Genomic DNA, 11,224 nt, shown 5'->3' with positions numbered 1-11,224 from the left:
CAAGATAGAATAACAATCCTTGTTGAATTTAAACTGAGGCTCGTACGCCTTGACCTTCTTGGATTTCTGTGGCTGGCCATCAGCCACCCAGACTTCCTTTCTCTTTTTTCCTTCTTTCTTTTGGCCGGCCGAGTCTTGTTGAGAAGGTTTCTTCTCAGCCCCCTTGGCCGGCGCTTCTGCTTTTGTGAGCGAACAAAAGTCCGCCGCCTCAATATAAGCTTTGGCTTCCCGCAAAACACCTGCGTACGTCCGAATCTTTTTCCTTACTAAGTCAAATTTAAAACCATTGTGCCTTAATCCCCGGAGAAATTCAGAGTAAGCCATTTCGTCCGGTAGATTATGAATTTGGGCTTTTTCTTGGTAAAACCGCTGGACGTACGAGCGTAAGCCCTCATTTTTTTTCTTGGATGATTGTCGCCAAGTTAAGGCTAGTCTTTTGAGGTGGTATGTTGTATGAAAAGTTTCCCACGAACAGCAAACTAAGAGTGGTTAAACAATTGATACAATCGGCCAGCAAACTGTTGAACCAGTCCTGTGCCACACCTTTCAGAGTGGCCGGGAAACATTTGCACCACGTAGCATCATCTAAACTTTGCAAGTACATTAGGTTCCTGTACGAGGTGATGTGCTCTTCTGGATTGCCCGTGCCATCATAGGCTCCCACAAGTACACTCTTCACTTTTGGTGGCTGAGGGGCATTTAGAATATCTTGCGAAAACGGGGGCGGCTTATCTCCCAGAGTAAGTAGGCGCATCTGCCAATCGATGGGTTGCGGTTGCACGGACGGTCCAGCCAGATAGGGAGCTTGTCCATACACCTGCCCATATGGCCCATATTGTCCGTATGCCTGGGGGTTTGGCTGCATCAAACCATTGAACCCCTGAGGTTGATATTGCAGTGGTTGGGCTGGAATAGGAGTTGGAGCATGGAAGACTGGAATAGGAGTTGGGGTGCGAACTGCCTGACTTCCACTGGAGATGGCCGTGTTGGTATGCTGGGAAAGAGAATGATGTGAAAAATCATCCGGCATTGTCGGGGTTGAGGCCGTGTCAGAGTAGGCGGCGCGCTCCCGCTGCTTATGCCGAAGGTAATCCCTTGCGTCCTTCCATCGTCTGGACGGCTCAGGCTCCTCTCTTCAAGGCTGTCTACCTCTCCCCCCAGCCGACTGCGTTTTCGCCAGCAAGTCAGAGAAATTAGTCTGCGGTACTCTCGGGGACCTTCCAGTCGGCCTTCGAAATGGGGTGTTTCCAGCGTCTGTTGCATGGATTGTTTTGCTGTGTGTCTTTCTTGGAGCCCTTTGTTCCTCTCTCCTGGGCGGCTGTCTAGAGGTAGAGGCTCCGTTTTCAATTTCTTTTTTGAGTTTGTTAAGCGCGGCCTTAAGAGAGGATGCGGTAACAGGAGGGTCATCAGCTTCTTCAAATGTGGCTATCACAGGATCGCTAGTACGGATCGTAGGGATTATATCCTCTACATGTCCATCCTCGCCTGGATTAGGTGTCTTACGTCTATCGCCATAACGTACGAGTATCCCCACAGACAGCGCCAAATGTTTCGGGTCTTTTTTGGATTTCCTGGGATACTGATCACGCTCTGCTGGCAATGAGTCGGCCCCACCTGCAAAACAACGAATATTCCGGCCAACGAAATATTCGCCTCCGACGATCAAGTCAGTGATCAGAACGGAAAAAGGTTAGAGAGAGAAAGTAGAGAGAAGTTGGAGCTATTTAATGCTCTGTGTTTTCAATTGTCTGAATTCCCTCCCATCATAAATGATTGGGGTATTTATAGGGGTGGGACTCGTGCCCCTCTCTAGGGTTTATACCCTAGATTTGCGTGACGTGATTGGTTGCGCAATCAGCGAATGCCACGTACCACTCTGGGGCGCCGTTTTGCGGCTTTCAGTGTCATCTCTCGGGATTTGGGCCCTGACGTTGTTAGGGCTTTTTGGCGTGCTGATTTTTAGAAGGATCATATTGCCTAAACACATGGCATCTTCTCGTGGTGACACGTGTCACCCTATAACTGGGCCACGTGTCACTATGGGATTGGCCTGAGACCTTAAAAACTCTGGATTGCGTGGCATCTTCCTATGGTCACGTGTCACCCTATAACTGGGCCACGTGTCAATATGGGATTGGTCCACGTATACGAGGTATTTTTACCCTCAACACTTATACTATAAGTTTACTAATTATTAATAAGTTAACTTTTTTACTACAAAGAAATAATCCGAAGTCTTTAGTTTTATTGACCCAATAATAAGGTAAAAACTAAACAATATCTCTAGTTTAAAAATAACCTTATTTGTATACGAATTTGGTCAACTCGACCAAAATCCAGCCAAACACAAAAAGGAATTGAACCGAAATTGACCGAACCGAACTTGACCGAACTGAAATCATCCGAACCGAAATCAACCCGACAAAAATTCATCCGACCCGAAGTTACCCGGCTAAACCCGTTTTAAACCCGATCCAAATATATCCGAACCGAAAGTAAATCGATCTGAAGTTGACCCGACCCGGACTCGATGGACCATGACCCGAATTTGACCCGATCCGATTTAACAGGATAATTTTGATCCGAACATATCCGACCCGAACAGACCCGACCCAAACTCCATCCGGTTATCCGAATTGACACCTCTATACCCTTGTAGACAGGAAAGATATTTGATAATATTCGGATAGAGCTGCACTTATTGAAGACCAAGCAAATTAGCTTGGAAATCAGAATTGCTGTAGTGCTACTGGTTTCCAGGCACATGTAAATGTTGATTTGAGTCCTGCGTATTCTAAGCTAAGGCATTTGATGCATCTGATGTGTGGGTGCAGCCGCCTATGCAGGTCTTCAAATCGTTTTCCTTGCTACTCCCTCCGTCCCTAATATTTTGCTCCATTTGACTTTTCACGGTCTCTAAGATGCATTTTAAAACGGTTGTATTTTCATTTCATATGTGGAAAAAATTTATAAAAACTAGATATTAATAAATTATACAATGAGACGAATGCAACAAGTTCTCTAGGACTATGTTATCTCTTATAGATTAAAAGTACTTTATAGTCAATAGGGCAAAAAATTTAAGGACTGGGAGTATCACTGGGGTAACTGCTAGGAAAACCTTCAAAGTGCCTTGTATTTTCTTACTCTGTAACTGTATTAGCATGGGAAGGGTTTCCAAATGGTTCCGCAACTACACCCTACAGGCCTACAGCATAATGATTATAATCACTCATTTACAGTTACAGTTTGCATTATATGCAACAACTCAACAAGTACCAGATTATAAATGTATAATTAATTAATTCCTCTGAATAATTCTAACTTGTATTTGATTTATTGTATGAAGGAGATAAAAAAAAATTAATTAAACAATAATCTCAGACTCAAATGCAATATTTCAGCATCATAAACCTTGCAACTCAGAGAACGGGTCAGTATCCTGGTGCATACTTTAGCAATACTTTAGGTTCCAAGCCGAATCCATGAAATCATACACGTCATCACCGGAAACCAAATTAAATTTGTATCAAACGGAGTCCATTAAATGTAATCTGGTAGCCTGGTAGGGATAACAAATGTAATGTCCCTTTTCTTATGAACTCCATGACCTTATTTTAGCATGTAAGCACATTTAGATATTTGACCACGTCAGAGCTGGACAAATTTATAAGAGTACATTGAGCTTGCCACACACCAAATCTAGACCTCAACTTTAAGTAGCAACTAGCAACAGTAATTTTACAATCTACATGAAACGGGAAGAGAAGTAAGCAACAACTTACTTCTCACGTCAATATGTTCTTGTAAAGGGTCATGAAGCCTGGAAGCACCAACATTAAACAAGTTGCAAAATTACTAGATTGGACAGATATCTTCCAAACTGCAGAAAATGTAAAAGATTTAAGATATTAAACTGCTCTGCGAAGTCGGTCACTGTTTCAACTGGTATCTCAAAAGGAAAAGAAAATTCATTGGGATAACCAGAAGTTATACCTTATCCCCAAAAACTCAATTATATCGCTCGTAAGAGTTGCCCGCTTTTTATTCTGAAATGCTATGGATGCAGCTTTCCGCAGTAAAGCAGAGCCAGCTACACATCCCATCAAGGTTGGGTTCATTGTCCTGTTAAGAAGTTTAATACAACATAGGTATAAAAATTAATCCACAATCTTAAACAGTGGAGAGAGTGAAGAATGCATAACATACCCTATTCCCAGATCTCCCTCAGCTAGTTTTATGGATTGTCGAGCCCATGATAAGTATACAGCGACACTGGCATTAGGAGACGGTCACATCATAAGCAATACTTCTCACAAAACAAACATATTTTGGCTTGTATTGTTATCAATCTAATACATTTGATAACCAGAGTGGTCAAAACATATTTTGGCCTTGTATTGGCAGAATAATTATTTTGGTCAGTTAATCAGTTTAATACATTTGATCACTAGAGTGGTAAGAACATTACTTAATTACCAAGATCCCAAAGTAATTTTAGCCAAAGGCTATATAATCTGATATCCTGAGGATTGTAATAGTACTATTGTAGATAGGGGTGTTCAGATCCGGGTACCCGGGTTTTTCGGGTACCCGGATCTTCGGTTAGTTTGAACTTCGGCCCATGTCCCGACCCGAGATATTCGGGTACCGGGTTTTGGGTACCCGAATTTCTCGGGTTGGGATATAGGGTACCCGGGGGTATACTAACTTTGCATTTTTTTTAACGAGTATTAATAAAAGAGCATAGTTACTGAAATAATTTTTCCACCATATACAACCATTATTAACCAAAAAAAAAAAAAACCAAACCATTATTAACAACTCGTATCACACTATGTCTTTTTAGAAAAAAATAGAAAACAAAATAAAACAAAACTATCATACTAAGCTATACTGCAGGAAATAAATCCAAAATTAAAAATCGAAGCATTTTTAATATATTTAAAAGTTTAAAAAGCAGGTAAAACAATATTAGATTATTAGCAACTACTTGGACCCTATCAACGCTAGCTGCTTCTCCGTTGTCCACCGCGTCTTCTTACCGTGTAGGACTCTCAGCCGCTGCAATCGGAGATCTCTCGGCCGCCGCGGTTCGATTCACTTGTTGAAGGCTTCCTCTCACAAGTTGTGCGTTATTCTCTTGATGTTGGTTGTTAATGCACCTATTTGGAATGGGTGTAAGACTTTCTCTCAGTGAATGAGAGAGAGAAGGAGAGATAGAAAGAGGAAAAAGGTTTGAAAGTGTGATTGAACCCTAAGAGGAAAAAGGAAGTGAGTAGCTGCGTTATTTTTTGAGGGAGTGAGAATTAAACCCTAAGTGGCTTGGTGAGTAAGTGGGCTGGGCTCAGCTGAGGGCGGATTTTTTGTTTTCTAGTTTATTATCGGGTATCCGGGTACCCGTGAAAAATAAATTGCGGCCCATGACCCGACCCGCGAACTGTCTATTTTGTCGGGTCGGGTACCCGCCCCGAAAAAAACTGGCAATTACCCATCGGGTTTTGTGCGGGTCATCGGGTAGTCGGGACGGGTCAATCGGGTCGGGTTTTTTTGAACACCCCTAACTGTAGACACCCATTTGTCTCCCCAAAACCAAACCTAGTGATGAGTACCTTTCACGTCGAATCATAATCGAATTAAATGAAACTGTGGAAAGTCTAGTGTTGCGGATATTTTTAATTTCTTTTCTCTTCTCCCTGTTTTTGAAAACCTATTTTAATAAAATAGCCAATCCAGTTTGGTTGGTCCATGATATGGGTCCAATAGTAGTGTAGTTGGATAGGGTTTGAAAAGAGCTTTCCAAGAATATATTATAAGCCCAATTCCGATGAATATTGAGGAAGTTATGACCAAATTACTAAACTGGGCCCGGTTTGAGTCTTATATGCGGCTCAATGATCTAGAGGAGGGCCTAATGTGGATTTGTCATTCCTAATGCAATTAGGAATGGTTTTAGTCTTCTAGATTCTTCTAAAAGGTTCTTTTCATTCCTAATTCAATTAGCATTGATAAATTGACTTTTGTTGACTTTTTTAGAGTTTTAATCAGAATAAAAGAATGTTTTTGAGGAAAATACGATTTTATCCTCCTGTACGGCAATTTCTATCTGATTTTAGAAAACGCGTCGATAATTAAGTTAGCGCCAAACGCCAGCATTAGCGCCTGACGCTAAGCTTGGCGCTAGCACTGGCGACTAATGTCAGCCCGTCTGGCGCCAACCTCGTTTTGCGCGTCAGAACTCTGTTTCGATTTTTTATCTTTTTGGTTGATTTTCTCTATAAATAGCCTTCTAAAAACTCCGTTTTCATTCATCTACAATCTCCAATCTACAATCATCAACTTTCTCTCTAAGCTAAAGCTTCTCTCTCTCTTTTCTGAACCTACCCCCTTTCTTACAAAATTCCGCATTCACAAGACCTAGATACACCTAGTATTATTCGAAGTTGTCTTCGCCCTAGACGTGAAATGTTTTAATTTCTGAGGGTTTGGTCCCAAATCTCTCTTTCAATTATTTAATTTAATTGTTTTAATTATTATTATCCTTGAAATTACTAACGTGTGTATTTTGTTATTAGAAAGAAATACGAGGTATCCAAGTAAGTGCTTTAATTGTTTGCATTGATATTAAGATATAGAAATCATGTTAGGATGCTTGATTTTTTGAATGACAACAATGATTCCCAGTATTATGTTTAGGGAAAAGGTTATAATATCAAATATGCTTATTATGATTCCTGCGATGCTTCCTATATTATTTCCTAATATTTATGATTGATAGTATCATGTTAGGGCTAAAACTTTGATTTTTATTGCTTAGTGACATGCTAGGGTTTGTTATTAATCTTGTTAGTATCATGCCTATGATCTTGCTATTATTATTCTTTAACATGATTATTTTAATTATTATGATTATAATTATTGTTATTATAATTATTGTTATTATTATGATGATTATTTATTATGTTGCTTGATTTTTATTGTTATTGCTTGATCACGCCTTTTATGCATGTTAAAAGGGAATTTGTACTTATAATCACGCTTAATAAGATAATTAATAATCTTGTTTAGGGTTAATTTGATTATAATTCAAGTGATCGCCAATAATAGTTTTATTTTATTTGTGCATTAATAATCAACCAACATAGATAAACAGGTTAGGGTTAATCCTATTGATTGCATGTTATTCAGCACATGAATAAGATCAGAATAAAGTAGAGGCCTATTATTAGGGCATGTTCAATCTCTTTTAGGTTGGATTTGTACCTTCATCCCCGAATTACCAGTCATGGTTCAAGACCTATTGGAGTTGACGATCTCTTGGATCGTTAAGGGGTGTAACCTTCACCTCGTGAACGGTTTACAAGTTCCTAAAACTTGTTGGCGACTCTTTTGCTCTATCTTCTTTCCCTTTGGACGCCACCGTACTTTAGTGTATGATCACAGTATGGTTCAAGTTTGGGATAATGCTTGAAATATTCCCTACAGTTTTTAGCGACTCCACTGGGGAGGATTTCTATTTTAATTCCTGAAATTTATTTCGGCAATAATTTAGAATGAGTGGATGAGACTCGAAACGTTCTAAGTATTTCATGTGCGTAATTTTGAGTAACATTATTGTCATATGCATAAAAAAGATCTCATTGGAAAGACCATCCGTAATGAGTTAAAACATAGGATTTTTACACGTAGGAAAATTGAGGAATATCTTTCACAACTAGGATCGAAATAACACTGCGCGAAACTGGAAAATTTTATCGAGCACATAAAGCTGCTGAGGCATGTATGAATTAGCGTCAGCGAACAGAAATTAGCGCCATCATTTTGACTTTAGCGCAGGCGCTAAAGCCAAAATTTGGCGTCAACCTCTGTTTGTTGGCGCCAAATTCTTCCAATACCGAGCCAAAAATATGCGTTCTAATTTCGACCAGTTTTTAGCATTGTTTGCTCGATCCTACTTCCTGATTGAGTTTTTCTCACTTTTCTGAAACCCATATGTGTTCTACATATGGACATAACCCTCTGGGAATTCATGCTCCATGTACCTGATTGTACCTGATTGAACGCTCTGAGCAACAAAGGGTGCATCCGAGAATGTTGAATTCACCAAACCATGGAAGCAAGTTTTTCTAAATTCGCGGTGTCCCATCCACTCGCGCCAACCCTTCACGGTTAAGCTTCCGCGCAATGTATTCGGACAATTAACCATGGACCCTCTATTGACTAACCCATATCCCGAACTTTAGAGAACTAGAGCCATGGTTAGGTTGCAAACTCATTGCATCATGTTGTGCCTACTTGACTAATTGTGCATTATTGCTTGTGCATACTCTATGTGTTTTTTCCTAACCATTTGTTTGACTTGTGTTAAGACAAAATAAACTGCTTAATGGCTAAGGAGACTTTGCTTAACTAATTAATTAATTATGGTGATTAGAGTCTAATAATTTAATCAGAGTTGACTTAGTACGACTTTAGGCATACCCTGTAGAGTAATAATACCGAAAGCAGTTCCAGATCAACGTTCCAGCATTGGCGCCGAGATTTGGACTGCAGCGCCACTCAGTGGAGTGTAGCGCCTGGCGACAGCTCTATCGTCCGGCGCTAAACTACACAGTGCGGCGCCAGTCTTGTCGTTTTGGCGACAGTTCGGTATATTGCTCGAGTCATCACTTTGTGTCTAATTGAACAGTTTGTTAATCAATTCGATTATTTTTATTAATAATAATGTCTCATTAAGTCTTTAATTGAATCTAGTCACATGGTCTAGCCACATGGTCATGACACGAGTCTTAGCATGTCACCTACACTCACTAGTATTAGCACACACTTTGAGTATGTCACCATGACCATGTCTTAGGTTCATGCATGAGTCATTTTTTCCGTCGTTCGAGTTGGGGGTACATTCTAATTCCTAATTTCTTCATATCCCTCCATCACAATCATCTTTCTTCACTTCCTCCATCCATTGCATGTTGAATAGAGTTTGAGTCAAATAATTAACAATGAATACCCCCAAATTCCTTTTCGACAGTAATTGGTCAAGGAGAGAAGGGTGATTAATCAAGGACAACCTCTTTATTCAAGTCTTACTTTTTGATAAACCGATTCGTCAAAAGAGGAAAGCTAAAAAGATAATGGCAACTCAAGAAGAAGTCAACGAACTTAAGAATCAATTGACTAGCGTGACTGAGGCATTGAAGGTTTTAACCCTCAAAATCAATGCCCCTATGAAGCAACAACAGATGGACCTCAGGCAAGAAAGTTTGAGCAAGTTGTCTAGTGATTACAAGTTTCAAGGCATTAGTTCACAAGGGGTCTTGGTGGACAAAGAACTTCTTCCGCATAAGTTCAATGCCAACGACATCCCAAAATTCAAGGCAACAGATAATCCTTACCTTCACTTAAGAGCCTTTGAAACTATGATGAACATTAAGGGGATTGATAAGAAAGTCTTTCATTCCTTGTTTTCCTTATCTCTTGAAACCGTTTGTCTATCATTGATAGGTATAAATGCAATATCCAAGTCGAAACTGATTATAGACAACTTGAAATGCTAAGACAAAAAGAGAATGAAGGCTTTACTTCTTTCTTCAATAAATGGAGGGATACTTCCGCTAAGATGATTGAGGTCCCAACCGAAAAAGAGTCTGTGAGGATGTTTATTAAAGCACTTAAAATATCAACACAACTTGAATACTTTCAGAGCCGTCTATGACATAGGTATCGAGATCGAAGACGACCTCGCAAAGCAAAAAGCTACTAACAATAGTAACCACGGTGGCTGGAAAGAAGAACGACAATCCTTCTTCTTCCTAAAACACCCACTCTAGTAACAATGTTGGAAAAAATATCATTTGTAACGGGAAAATTAAATGTCCGTTACGAATAACGAACTAGTCGTAACTATAGACACCTACTTTTGTCCTCTTGTCCCGAAAGGAAGTGCGATGATGTTACAAAAATCCGTTCTTCATGGTAGATCAAAGTTGAAAAGTTTATGGACTATGAAAAGAATTTTGAAGTAAGTTGAAAGCCATATTTGAGACCAAGTTATCTTAGAGCCTTGTCCGATTACAAATTAGGCCTAAAACGTGTTCATACATGTTTAAACTTGATTAATAACGGACTCAAATGCGTTAAATGCAATGATTGGATCCAATGGAACCTACATTGTTAAAAACCGATCCAAACAGATAAACCAACCATTAAATTCCCGTGCAAGTCCTATACATATGGATATCCCTTTCAAAGAGCTTTTCAACGGTATTTTATAAGCCCAATTCCGAGCCAAAACGAAGAAGTTATAATCAAAACACTAAATCGGGCCCAAAACCGACAACCTTTCACTCCAACGGCCATAACTTTTTATCCATAACATATTTAAACCTAATTCTAACGAAATTGGAAAGTAGATATTTAGAGCTTTCCAATGATATCTCACAATTCTTAGGAGGTACAAATAAGAAAGAAATTCCATAAACACATTAAACGGAGATTTAACATAAAAGAAGAACGGTTAGTTAGTTTCCTGAGCACTTAGATAAATCACTTTTCCTTTATTGTTTAAATAACTTTAATTGAATAAATAGTGTTGTTTGATCACTTTAAACAAACTTTTAATTAATTAATTCACATAGTATAGTTTTGTTAATCAAGAATAGAATTTGATAATTAATTTTTGTTTTATCACTTAAGACAACGCGAATATTGTTTATTTTGTTCTTTTCACGAATATTGATAAAACAACGAATAACGAATTTTGCAATGTAATTTCTACGTGATTAATGCTTGTAAAAAAAATAAACTAACTTAGTCTTTAGGTATCACGTTGCATGTATTGTTTGGTAATGAAATTGTGAAAAAGGAAGAGCTAGTAGAGGCCGTACTAGGGCTAAGATAGCGATTCCCCTCTAAAGGGAAAGTTATCTTAGTACCCTCGCTCACGAACTCATTTTTGTTTTATGTAGACCAATTTGGGCATGGGTCAACTTATGATTCGTGGTAATTATCCCTCGAACTCTACTTGGGAGAAAGGCACGAACGAGGTTTATGAGTCTTCCTAAAACTCATTGGCGATTCCTACTTGTTTTTTACAAAAAAGCGTGATGACAGTATCATTTCTAATTCAAGGTCTCCCAAACAGTCAGGAATTCAAATCCTAATACACTCTAACAGGTGTAAAGTCCTAGGTTTTTAAATGGCCATGGGTATCTAAGGAAGGACC

The 11,224-nt window shown here is 39.2% G+C and overlaps 1 long non-coding RNA gene across 1 annotated transcript; it reads right to left on the bottom strand.

Moving 5' to 3' along the window:
- Positions 1 to 3,367: 3,367 nt before the first annotated feature.
- On the bottom strand, positions 3,368 to 5,446 carry LOC110713716. Its single transcript, XR_002510050.1, has 4 exons — positions 5,046 to 5,446; positions 4,210 to 4,275; positions 3,997 to 4,125; positions 3,368 to 3,883 (listed from the first exon to the last, which is right to left on the bottom strand). It is a non-coding gene; the product is annotated as an uncharacterized LOC110713716 (long non-coding RNA).
- Between the last annotated feature and the right edge of the window lie 5,778 nt (positions 5,447 to 11,224).

This window comes from Chenopodium quinoa, unplaced genomic scaffold (genome assembly GCF_001683475.1).
Source record: "Chenopodium quinoa cultivar QQ74 unplaced genomic scaffold, ASM168347v1, whole genome shotgun sequence".
NCBI lineage: Eukaryota > Viridiplantae > Streptophyta > Magnoliopsida > Caryophyllales > Amaranthaceae > Chenopodium > Chenopodium quinoa.
Note: the sequence above shows the minus strand (reverse complement) of the source record. Positions and strands in the feature narration are given on the sequence as shown.